Here is a 13,191-nt window from a genome sequence, read left to right as displayed (position 1 = left end):
TTTGATGCTTTCATCCAATAACAAAACTTACACTAACATAAGGTTGGAGACCTCATTTACCTGTCGGGGCCACAGATGTAAGAAGATGACACCTTGAGTTTACCCAAAACTAGCAGCCAGTCCGACGGTCGGTAAGATGTCCATGCTGGATTTGGTTTATCAAAGACGAGCAACACGGTGCATGAAATAAGCTGATAGCCCAGACGATTGTGTTTTACCATTTTTCTTTAAACATTACAGTTACAGCTGAAAATGACCAAAGAAATAAACAAAAGTTTGTAGATTTTACACATCTCTGCAACGCAAATCAGCCACCAGTTCTCTACCCAGAAGTGACTGTTTGTTGCCTGCCTGTTTAAGTTATCTCGCAGTATGATTTTGATCTGCTTATTTCTTTTGTTGCTGTATGTATAGATGTTGTAAAAGGAAGTAGCCTTATTTTTTTTACAAGATACTGTATCACATCGAAAAAATGGAAACAAATCTGTCATGGTGCAAACGCATAGCACTTTTTAAAAATGAAAATAAGGACATGACTCGACATAAACCTGGCACTGCATTTATCTCCAGTGTTTTCAACACATATACTTTACTTGGGCGGGCTGCCCAGGAATATTTGGCAGCCCACCTTGGCATTTTTTAACTTTCTACTTTCTACATTTTTATCCATCTGAGAGAGTGACACCACCCACAAGTAATGAAGTAGTGGTCAATCTGCCCTCGATCTACCCCTCCCATCTACTAACATTCACACAGGCTCTGAGGAGAAACACAGAGACAGAGAGATATGCTCCTGCATCCCTCTTCTACTTAATGTAGGCTTGCTTATGCCATTTTTTTTGTATAAGCACGTGCACCTGGTTGTTTCCCATGTCTTTCGGTGCCACGTTGCTTTCGATTGTTTGAAAAGGCCACGTCCTTAATGACTAGCTTCCTCCACACGTCGCCCACCTGCTGCTGTGAAAATGGAATCAGGGCTGGAAAACTTGATAAAACATCCTGCTGAAGTCAACAGAGCAGACACATAGTGGGAGAGAGAAAAAGAAAAGGTGAGGCAAGCCAGCGTGTGTGCATTAAGGTGGACAATTAAAGCCAACGCCGCGCAGGCAAACTTTTTAAGCGATTCTGAAAAAGTAGAGTATTCATTTTCAAGTTGGCAAATACAGACGCTTTGCCAAACACCATCACCACCACCGCCACCACAGGCACACGACTGCTCTGTGGGTAACACTGGCTTCAAAACGTGAGCGGTAAAACTAATTTGTTTGTACACAAGCAGAATCCTAGGAGAGAGGGTCGATATTGCACTCTATTCTGAAAAGTTAGGTCTTCTGTTTTTCCAATCTCACAAACGAACAAACCTCTAAATACTGTATATGTTTTTGAGCCATTGCTGTTGGAACACAAATAGCTATTAACAAATGGGAAAATTGAATTGATTTTATTTGTGTGTGTGTGTGTGTGTGTGTGCGTGTGTGTAGATAAGGAACATGACTCCCTGCCCATGCAGCAGAATAAATTAAAGGAGCCAATTTAAATGGCTGTGAGTTGTGTATGTGTATCCGGCTGGCAGAGGACTGCAAGAGAAAGGGAGAGTGCGTGCGAGAGCGAGAGACGGCGAGGGAGGGAGGGGGAGGAGAGGGTTAGAGACTGAGGGAAATAATTCTGGAACGTGCACGGGAAACACCTCTATTTTTAGCACATCTCCTCAGAGAGCAAAGCAGAAGCATGAGCTGAATGATTTTGGCCGCGGAGAGTGGGAGTGGGGGGGGTGGTGTGTGTGCGGGGAGGGGGTATTTTTAGCTCCGCTGCATTCATACATTTATGAATCTATATATGAATTGCGTTGTTTCCTGCCTCCAGCAAATCCCATCCTTGCTTGCGTATGTTGACGCTCGGCTTATTTGCAAACGGCACACAAAAAAACGTCTCGGTGCGGTAGAACCATATCAGTCGTGGCAGGTTAAGGACACACGTGTGAAGCAGGAAGAAGCCAGTATATCTGTGTGTGTGTGTGTGTGTGTGTTGGGGTATGTTGCGTGTCTGCGAGCTGGCTTGTGTGCTCGCGTCCATGAGAGTGACAGAGTCGGTGTGTTGCTCTGCTGTGAAATATCCTGAAATGGCTTGCCTTCGGGGGTTTGTGAAAGTATGAAGCAAAACGTGACTGTGTAGTCAGAGCTTCACGACTGAATGGAGAGGAGGGGAGGGGGACGGATGGAGCGAGAGGGAGAAGGATTTGAATGAGAGGGCAGGTAAATGAAGAATGGGGGAAGAAAATGAGTCAGGGATAGTGTAAGGGAGAGAGAGGAGAAAAAGGATGGACAAAAGAAAAATGAAAGATGCACACAAAAAAAGTAGCGACGGGGAACTTCAGAGGCTAAGTCCGTCACGTGCAGAGCTTTTCAACGTGTCAATTTCTGAGGCACCATTGTAGCTAAAAATAGAGATGATATAAATAGACACTGGTCTGATTCCTACTGTCTGAAAGACAAAATGGCTGCAGTATATTTATCCCATCTATTTTATATCTCTAATACAATCTACCTTAATCAAAATGATTCAAAACTACTTTCCAGATGATGAGATTTCTGGCATTCACGCTGTATTTTCTTTTAGACTCTCGCATCCTACAACAGCATCACTGATGCCAGGTGTGTGAGGATGTGTAACCCAAGGGGGGGAATGATATTATGTTGACAGGGCAGGTTGAAATTGCTTTTTGGTTTTGACCTTTGACTTTCCCTTTGCCAGGTTAGACTGTTTGCAGCCAGGGCAGCATAATTTAAGTGCTACATTTTGATGTGAGCCAAAGGAAGAAAACAAGAAATGGTGACTGTGTGCATTAAAAACATAGCACAGGAAATGAAAACTCTCACCTCTAGAGGTGTCTAGGCATGCAAGAAGGTTTGTGTGTGGAAATAATCGACGAATGTGTGTCTTTAAAAAACAGTTTCCTAGTTATTCAGGATAATCCACAGACTTTATTTACAGTATCATCTAACAAAGCAGCTTGTTCTAACTCCCGATGTGTCATACAGCAGCCTGGTCAGTGACCCTCCATTTCTAAGTTTGTACTGTTGCTGCCCCAATAGCGTCAGTTCTTGAATATCCCTTCTCAAAAAAAGTCAGAGTCAGGGGGTGATTGGGATGGCTGAATCATACATTCATGCAATCATACCAGCAATCATTGTTCCTAGTTGTTTTCCAGTGTGTGACCACAGCCTGTTTGGACTTAGATTTTTGCCTGATCAGTCTAAGTTTGTAGCTTCGGACTGTTTTTTGTATCCTGCCCTCGCCTGCTCTCTGTACCGCCACGTCCGTGTGAACTTCAAGCTATAAAGTGAACTTTAAGGCTTTTGGAATACACTTGATCCTTGTGCTTATGAGTCCATTTTTGAGTTCTGGCCATCACAAGCAAGCCGTATTTTCAAAGTTTAACCAGACTTTGCATACTATATATTATTGCTTGCCTGCGGAGCCCTTCATGTGCAAAACTAATGTTGGAAGGTTAGGTACAGTAAGAGCGCTATATTCTCTGATCAAGCTGCTGTAATCAATGAGTTGAGAGGGAGAACTTAATGGGAAGACGGTCATTACCAAACTTGGTTCAGTGGTATCAAAGCATCCATTATTTCTGTTCAGACTTCCTTTGCATCATAATCCATCTGTCCATTGTCCATTCATGTGCTCCATATGTTTCCAAACCATCTCTCCCAACAAAAGTGAAATTGAAATGACTCCTTTAAGAAGCACTTCAATCCTGTTGTGCTTGTGAGATCAGCCACAGAAAATGATGATTGCTGATTTTGGAAACTGTACTTTGTGAATTTCTTTCCAAAAGAAAGCACAGCGTCTAAATATCAATAAACAAACACACAGCTGTAGAGACATTATCATCCCGTGGGAAGAGAGTCCCCCAAGCTAAATAACAAAACAGGTTGTCACTGCCACTTAAAATGAGCCATTTGAATGTTTTGGTGATCTGATGCTTCCTGTTGGCATGCAAGTGCTTTCCAAAACGTGTATGGCCAATGAAAAAATGATTCATATGAGTGTTTTCTGATCTGGCCCCTGGCTTGGTTAAAATAAGCACACAGGGATGTGAAGCAACGGCTCCCACTTTGAAGGGGCTCGATGTTACAGTTTGTAGGAATTTACATGTATTAATCACTTTTTATTGGCAGATTTTAATGTGATGTTATAAATGAGACCTTCCCTGTCTCTCTTGATTCCCTATACAAGCCTGTGGACGAATTGTTAAAGTTGTTAAACATAAAATAAGACACTTGAGGCTCCATGACAGCATCACACTATTAACTATTATTTTATGAAAGCCATAACTCAAAGGTCACGGAAACACGTGATCATCAGTTATTTGGCATTAGACCAACTAATTATCATTTGCCTTGCGAGGCAAGAAGATTTGCAGGATCACATGAATCCATCTTGCCAGGGTTCAGGCGCTTGTGACCGAACCACAGTGGCTTTGACCAATCAGAGTCCTCTGAGGATCTACTGACAGGTGTAATAAAGGTGTTACGACCAGCAGAGAAGCGGTTGTTCATTTGAAAACAAGAATGGCAGCTCCTAAAGAGGTTAGGGTAGATGCTGCTGTAGTATTTCTTCACTTGAAGGAAGAGCAAAGAAGATACTGAAGGCTTTTCTCAATGGAAAAATGGTCTACACTCTTCTTCCGGCTGACTTCTGTAAGACTTTGACTTTCCAACATGGCTCCACTAGTAGCACTCTCTTGCTATGTCATAGTTGTCATGCTATGTCATTGATCTGACCGGTTGAAATTAGCCTATGATTGATGGTGATGGACAGATGGTTCATCTAATCACCTGCCAAGTACTTTTTAGAGGTGCCTGCTCGTCCTCAAAATGTTTTCCAAGGACGACTTCCCAGATGGTTCTGTGTATCAAACCATCTGACACGCCAAGTTAAATTATCATTGGAAAGTCTAATCACTTCCTGTATTTACCACTGACCACAATGAACAAAAGACATCGCCATCCAGATAGCGGAGATATCTCCAAAGCTTATTTTTACACTCCTTAATTGTTCCAGAAAATCGTCAAACAGCTTGAGCATCACAAATGGGTTCCAAGACGACGGTCTGTGTTGCAAACTACAAAGCTTACATTGACGGTGTTTTGATGAAGCACGTTTGCACAAGATGGAACCATTAGGGAGAATTCAAGTACGCCAACTTCTAGTGTCTGGGCTCTGCTTGGATTTGAAATTGTTTTTTTTAGTCCAAATGTGTTGGGATGAAAAATGCTACTTGATCACAATATTTCGTCTTCATTACAAGAGCTGTTTTGCGTGCTACACATCAAACACCATGATGTGTCAACACCATCAATTTGTATCCTGTTTAGTTCAGTTCGTTCAGTTTTTGATCGCACTTCATTACCTCCACCAAGGAGATTATGTTTTCACCCATGTTTGTTTGTTTGTTGTTTAGTTGGTTTGTCAGCAGGATTAAACAAAAACTACTGAACAGATTGCCCAAAAAGTTGGCTTGAGGATGGGTCTAAGCCCAGAATAGACCCCATAAACCTTTGGTGTGGATCCGGAGAACAGCATGAATCGAGGATTTCTTTTTTCTCACTTTCTTTAAAATCTTAGGCTGTTTTCCTACATTTTCCTTAATTTCTCAGAGGATAATGCATGTATAAAGGTCAAGGACCATCCTCGACCTTTGTTCACAATCCGTGTTCAACAAGATGTCGTTTTCAACCCTAACAAGAGCAGGTTCTGTCTTGTCAAATTTATTTTAAAAACTCATATAGGGTAGCAGTTAGGAGACAATCTCTTTCAAAGATGCCATTTCAAAATAGACCATAGTTGGTGAGATCAGAAGAGTCATTACTTTGGTTTTCTCACTGTGGCTATAAGTCTTTAAATATTCACAACACAACCAGAGCACGAGGACCTGTTCAAACCAGAGAGCAGGCCTTTATCTGAAGAGTCTTTATACATTCCCAATGATGAATTTGGTCAGTAAACTATCAAAGGAGCAAAAAGAAGATGGTATCATATTTAGGAATAATCTGCCTGAAGGGACTAAATGTATTTGAAAGGGGCATGAACCCTCAGTAAATGATGTAGGGAGGGAATCGCAGACTGCATGCCATTACCCTTATCTCTAAAGAAGGTTAAAAATGTCTCTAGCTCAGCGTTTGTGAACACCAATAATTAAAAGTAAAGAGTGAGAGGAACCTTTGGTCGTGCTTCTTGCTGGAGACATGTTCAGCCAGTCCATCAGAATATCTAATAGAATTCAGTGAACTACAGAAATGGCCCACTTGGGTATTTTAAGAGGGGCTAAAAGACAAATTAGACTTGAGACTTAGTAATGTATGCTGGGTTTCTGTTTGTTCTCAAATAACACAGTTTTAGAGAACAATTGCATATCTCAACCACATTATCTATTAATATTAACAGATGTAAGCAATTTGGATGTTCAACATTTTCTCCCATCGATGGGTTCAGATGTGAGACTTTATTTGCTATGTCTGCTATGTTCTACATTTGTGGTAATATATATTTTTCTTGCATTTTTGTTTCCACTAAGAGCAGGTATATAGGGGCGGCTGTAGCTCAGTGGGCAGAGCAGGTGACTAGCAACCAGAAGGTCGCTGGCTTGAACCCCGGCTCCCCTGGGTGGAAACGTGCCGAAGTATCCTTGAGCAAGATACTGAACCCCGAAATTGCTCCTGACGTGCAGTTGGTACCTTGTGTGGCAGCCTCTGCCGTCAGAAAGGGCCCTGAGATGAGCTGGCAGCTTGTCCAGGGATATACCCTGGCCTTCGCCCATATGAAAAACTGGGATTGGCTCCAATAACCCCCGCAACCCCCCGAAAGGGGGGGATAAAGCGGCAACATCCCCGCGACCCTCACGGAAAAAGCAGTTAAGAAGATGAGATGAGATGAGAAGAGCAGGTATATTGTGTAAATAGTATTTTCTGGGAAAAAGAGGATTGTAATGTGAATTCTGATTCTGAAAACTGAAAGAAAGATAGCTCAAAAGTGTTGAAGCATGTCATGTTGGAGATAAGTTGTTTAATGTGTTTTTATTTGTAATTCTTTTGCACAGAGTTTGGTGAATTTCTGCTTTCACTTGGCCCTTAAAAACAGGCTTGAGGAACCAGATGCTGTTATTTCTCTCGGGAGATAATGGTGACAGGTTTTGGAGCTGGTTTTAGGAGGACTAATATTTATGGTTGAGGAGCACAGATTATCTCAACATTTCAACACATCACTGTAGGAAAACTGTGGAAAAGAAGTACTTGAGTTAGCAAATACAGCAGTAAATGTTTAGCACCTGTAAAAATGTGAGGGCAAACAGTACGAGTGTTTCAATGTGCTCTTGAAATCTAGATTTTAACACAATGTGTTATAACACACTTTAATCTCCCAAGACCAAACACTGAACACTCAGTTCAAGGGTAAAAGCAAAATTATGATAAGGCTGTGACTTTCTGTTTGAAATTAAAACACCTAAAGACTCAGCTGCAAAGCCAATTAACCGGAATCAACCTCTGTCGTGATACAACAGAGGGACAAGGCAACTTAAAATAAAATCCAGATAATTTGCATAGAAATATAGCATTATATTTTAGGGGTGGATAATTAACAGCAGAGCACATCCGAAGAAATAAACTTTCAACACAAGTACCTCGAAGCTTCACAGGCTGTTAGTTGCTAAGGGACTACATCTAAGTGAGTTGTTAAAAATAGCAGCCAGTCCACAACCAAGGACACTTGTGTAGTTTTAGGAAAAATAAAATCATGAAATTTTAAGCAGTAATCTGGTGCAGAGTACATTTTGCAGAAAAAAACAATAGAGATATGTTTTTATATCCATTATTTTATTAATTTACAACATCTGACGTGACCTGCTCTTTGTGAGCGAAACTATAGGCACCGAGCACTGTGCTCAGAGGTAGTAGCTGTGCATTGTAATGGCTGGAGGGATGGGCTGCAGGTGAACCCCAGGTCTGCTTTAAAGGGGCAATTTGAAAGATAATGTCAGAATTATAGTTTAAAAGATAGAGTGTGAAAACACAGCAGTACTGATGTTATGTCAAAGATGTTTGTTTTCTGTGTTGCAGAGATGCATATTGAAATTGGCATGCTAACCAGCTCATCGACCGCTTCATTCAAACCTGCTTTTTCTTCTCGTCCCCGGGGTCATAGTCCTAATCAGAGCCGCTGTAAATGACCTCTGTCTTCAAACTGGCATCTGTCAGTCACAGTCTGGTGTCCCGCCATATTCACTGGGAGACCGGTTGACCATTAGCAAGTAGCTCTCACTGAGCAACCTGCAAATGGCAACGAGTCGCTACAGCCAAAGACAGCGACAGCAAAGAGTAGCAATTGCAATATAGTGAGCAGCAGTAAGCGTGTAGTTTTGGAGCTACCTTTGAATTCTGGCCATTTCCTACAAAATACACCTTCAATGAAAGAAAAAAGCTGCACAACTCAACTCAAAAAGTCCCTATCAGACTGATTTCCCCTGCCTTCTTTCTATACTGCTCGGCTCACGACAGCAGCTTTTTTGGAGTAAAGTGTGAGTAACATGTAAAATAAGGATTCCAATATGTCTGCCTAGTGGTCGCTTTGCAGTGAGAGGGTGCCTTCAGCGGGGGGCCTGGCAGGCTGAGTTTACAAGCTTCCTGCTGCTTTGCGACATATTTAATTGAAGATTTTACTACCGACGGAAATAGTTTAGACTTGTCTTCAGTCTTTGTGGAATCTAAGCTAAGCTGGTGCCAGCCGCGTATTTAACAGAAAGATATGAGAGCGGTACCAGTCTTCTCATCTGGCACTCAGCACTCAGCACATAAACATATTTCTCAAAATGGCAAATTTGAACAACCAGTCAAACCTGTATTCTGTGAAAACAGTGCATATCAGCCCTTCAGTGCGTCGCTATCTAAGAATGTACTGTAAGAGTTCTATCTAAATGTTATCTACCTGTTGAAACGCAGCTGTGATCTCCACTTTGAGGGCAAAATGAGCCGGCCAGTCAAAATGTCCTGGTCTGTGCCCTGCCCTTCAGTGCAGTCTTGTCTCTCAGGGATTTGATGTCGTGAGCGGGGTTGTGTGAAGTCACCACTTGCCCACCTTTCACTGTCACTGCCTCCACTACCTTCCCTTGGTGGTAAGGATGGGTCTGTTGTTCACTGCTGGTCTGTCGTTCCTCCCTGGGCTTGCCCCGAGCCTGTTCCATCTGAAATGGTTTTTTGTGTTTTTGTGTGTGCCTTTCCGAGTTTACACTGTGAAACACACACACACACACACACACACACACACACAGGCAATTTCCACTGTGTGAAAGGGTGCAGTGGGGTGTTGCTGGCTCGATTCCCCCATTTACTGTAGTCAATAACGGCTTGGCGTATGGCTGTCTGTGACACACAAGGCACAAGTCATCATGGAGATATTATGCGAGTGTCATGGCAGGCTGTGCTTCTATCGGCTCTGTAGAGTCCATTAAAGGGCACAGCCAGTGTGAAATAGAGAAAATGTTACACGTTATAACCCCAGCTCTATGAGTACAAGCAGACCCCGATGTAGTCGGTGTGCAGCTCTGCAGTTGCGGATGCAGATTGATGCAGCTGTAAGTTTTAGCTAAATACAGACTCATCATCAGTGACTCAAGTAATTATACAAATGTCAGCGCACTGACCTGCAGAGGAGTTTCTGCTAATGGAATCAGAGGAGTAAAGTAACTACATGCATTTACTGAATTACCGAGCCACTTATGTACAAGTGTACTTAAACGGGGACTTTGACAATTTTCAAGTAGCTACAGTGTTGGTAGTATATGCAAATGAACAGTGGTGAATTTCTCTCCATTTTGGCAAAAACCCTCCAAATGATTTGAACCCAGAGTGTAAATGGAAACCGTCCACACTTGGCAGTACTGGAGAAGTGTAAACCAAGATCCTGTTACTACAGTACACTGACTATTCCTCAACTAAACTGTTTTCAGAAACATATTTTTGCATACTGTTTAGCTGCAGTAGAGAAAAATCGTTAACCCGACTTGGCCACCATATTGTTCCTATATTGTGAATATGGCGGCCAAAAAAACAAACTCCGCTCAAACTGTAAAACAAGGCAGTGCTGATCAGATATGAACCATTATCCTGTCCATTGTCCAGCTGGCCACCTTACTTTTCTTTGTTTCCACGCACAACCAACCCTCAGCGTGAGTGTTTATTCATCCAGTGAGGCGCAGTGCATTCTGGTTGTTGTAGGTTTTCTACCTTTTGAGCACAAGTGAAAACCACAGGCCATTATCTTTTCTCTGGTCATGCAGCACCGAGACCCAAGGGTGTTTTGAAAATAGTTTAGTCTCTTTTATTCAGAGCGATGCTCTCATTTCAGGAGCGCCCTGATCACATTCACACAGTTACACATTCACACCAGGAAGCTGCCAGCACAACCAGTCTGGTCTGTTGGCTACTGAGCAGGTGACCATCTTCTACATCTACTCTACCTCCTGAGCCACAGTCTGCCCAATAACGTTTTCTTCTTTATATTACAGGCAAGACAAGTTTATTTGTATAGCACAATTCAGACACAAGGCAACTCAAAGTGCTTTACTGGGGCATAAAAATTACATTAACAGCATTTAAAATACATTAAAACAAGTTAAGAAATGGGAAAGTAGGCTAAAATAGAATAGTTTTAAAATAAAATAAAAGTCACAGTGCAGTTCAAAGTCTTAAAATTGCTTCAGTGAAAAGCAGTGGCAAACAGAAAGGTCTTCAGCTTTGATTTAAAAGAGGTGAGAGTTGGAGCAGACCTGCAGCTTTCTGGGAGTTTGTTCCAGATATGTGGCGCATAATAACTGAACGCTGCTTCTCCGCGTTTAGTTTAGACTCTAGGGACTGAAAGCAGACCTGTACCTGACGACCTCAGAGGTCTGGATGGTTCATAACGTGGCAGCAGATCAGAAATGTATTTTGGCCCCGAAACCATTCAGTGCTTTATAAACCAACAACAGGATTTTGAAATCTATCCTTTGACTGATAGGAAGCCAGTGTAAAGATCTGAGAACTGGAGTGATGTGATCTACTTCTTTGGTTCTTGTTATTATAGCATGAAGTGTGGCTGGAGTTTGACCTCTTCAGAACATACCGTCTTCTCTCTTTTGCAATTTAAAAGTTTATTGTGAAACACGCTCAATAACAAAAAGTTGCTTAGTGACATGGGGCAGACGGTCCGAAGTGCACTGACCTTCTGTGTCTGCCACAAGGCGAGGTGTAAAGAGGACACATCTTTAGCAATGTGTCTCAATGAGATTGGCTGAGGCTGAGAACGATTCTCCTGCAATTTGTTATTTGAGATACAGAATAACACACACACACACACACACACACACACACACAGAGGAGAACAAGACTGCTTGCTATCTTTCAGCCATATCTTATTTTTCTTTAATCAGCCATCGAGTTGTAACAAACATAAACCTCAGACATTCCCTTTCAGTCTCTGAACATTCGCAGTCTGACTCTGACCCGGGATGAGTTTGCTAAAAAATGCTTTAGGAGGAACAAGTTTGAAATGGAGGTCAAGGAAAAGAAATGAGAGACGTCCTAGTAAAGGCAGAGGCTGAGTAGACACGAGCTCAGAGGATGAGAAGGAAAGAGACAGAGAAGTCAAAAGTCACATATTCAAATCAGAAAGGCAGAGATACACTGAATGTGAAGTGGCAGGTTTCCAATATGCCTCGGTCACACTACACGACTTTTAAAGTCGTCACATCGCTGTCCTGTTCACACTACATACCTTTCTGTCTTGTATTTCTGGGTCCTGCGGTCGTTACAAGATCACGCCCCCGAGACGTGACATGGAAACGACGCGGTCAAAATTGGCAGTGAAAAATACGACAGTAAAAGAAAATAAAATATGTGAGAGAATGGCCTAGGAAGTGCAGACAGCAAGGATTACTTTTGCACTCAAATCTTGAATCTTGAACTGCCTGCTCGCATTGTGGCTCAACAAGGACGACATGGTTAGAAATACTGAAAAGCTTGTGTGTATTTATTCTGAATGAGATCATAATCTATTTATTCTGCTCGCTCCATACAAATGGACGTGTGACTGAGTTCAGGAAGCTACTGCGGCAAAGACGAGGAGGAGAGAATGGTAAATGGACTTGCATTTCTATAGCGCTTTTTCAGTTTACTGACCACTCAAAGCACTTTACAACACTTCACATTCACCCACACACTGGTGCCACCACTATCTTCACTACCACGCTTCATTATCTTGCTCAAGGATACTTCGACGTGTGGCCGGAGGAGATGGGGAATCGAACCAGCCATCTTCCTGATTACCGGACGACCTGCTTTGCCTCCTGAGCCACAGCCGCCCCAGTCGAAAGAGGAGGAGAAAGGCTGTAGCTCATTCCTGCCCCCACCCACCCGAACCAAATCAACAAGTCAACCAGATATTAAGCCTGCTGGATGTCCTGTGGGCATTGGAGACACATTTGTGAGCTCCTGTTCACACATACCGGACGTAGAAAGAGGGAAAACACGTGGACTAAATACACAGGAGGCTAGTCAGGGACAAGTGAAGCTAATCAGGGCAAGGGAAGGCAAACAAGACAAAGACAAGAGGATGAACCTTACAAAATTAAACGGGAAGCAACAAAACTGAACCCCAACATCACGACAAACCGTTGCCTCTATCCTGCAGTGTGATGCTTTAGATTATATACTTACTGACAACAATGTATTAAAGTACATTGCAGGTTGGTAGAAATATGTTTAGTTTCTGAAAAATTATATGATGACATGATAACCCTGCAAAGAATAACATCTACTTCTGAATGACGACATTTTATAGACAATTGATAAGTGCACAAGGCAGTAAAGGAATAAAAAATAAGCAAATAAATCTAAAAATAAAACATTTAAAAATAGATTTTTAAAACAAGATACAGAAAAGATGACAGGCTAATAATGACTAATAACACTGCTAGTATTTCTCAAGAGGCTCTCGTCTCAAGAGAATCAGCATTAGCCGGTGGATTAGAGTATTAAACAACCATCATCGGCCCTCTAGGAAGCAGCTGGTGGAGCGGCATCCATCTTCGCTACAAGAGCGAGAGAGCGTGAGATGAAGAAAGATAGGACACTGTCTTTACTCGCTGTCCCT

General features: G+C 42.3%; 1 long non-coding RNA gene across 1 annotated transcript in view; it reads right to left on the bottom strand.

Moving 5' to 3' along the window:
• The window catches only part of LOC311267414, a 93,900-nt gene that overhangs the window by 50,370 nt on the left and 30,339 nt on the right, over window positions 1-13,191 (bottom strand). The window lies entirely within an intron of this gene.

The sequence above is a fragment of the Pagrus pagrus genome (assembly GCF_965226575.1).
Source record: "Pagrus pagrus genome assembly, chromosome: 2".
Lineage (NCBI taxonomy): Eukaryota > Metazoa > Chordata > Actinopteri > Spariformes > Sparidae > Pagrus > Pagrus pagrus.
Note: the sequence above shows the minus strand (reverse complement) of the source record. Positions and strands in the feature narration are given on the sequence as shown.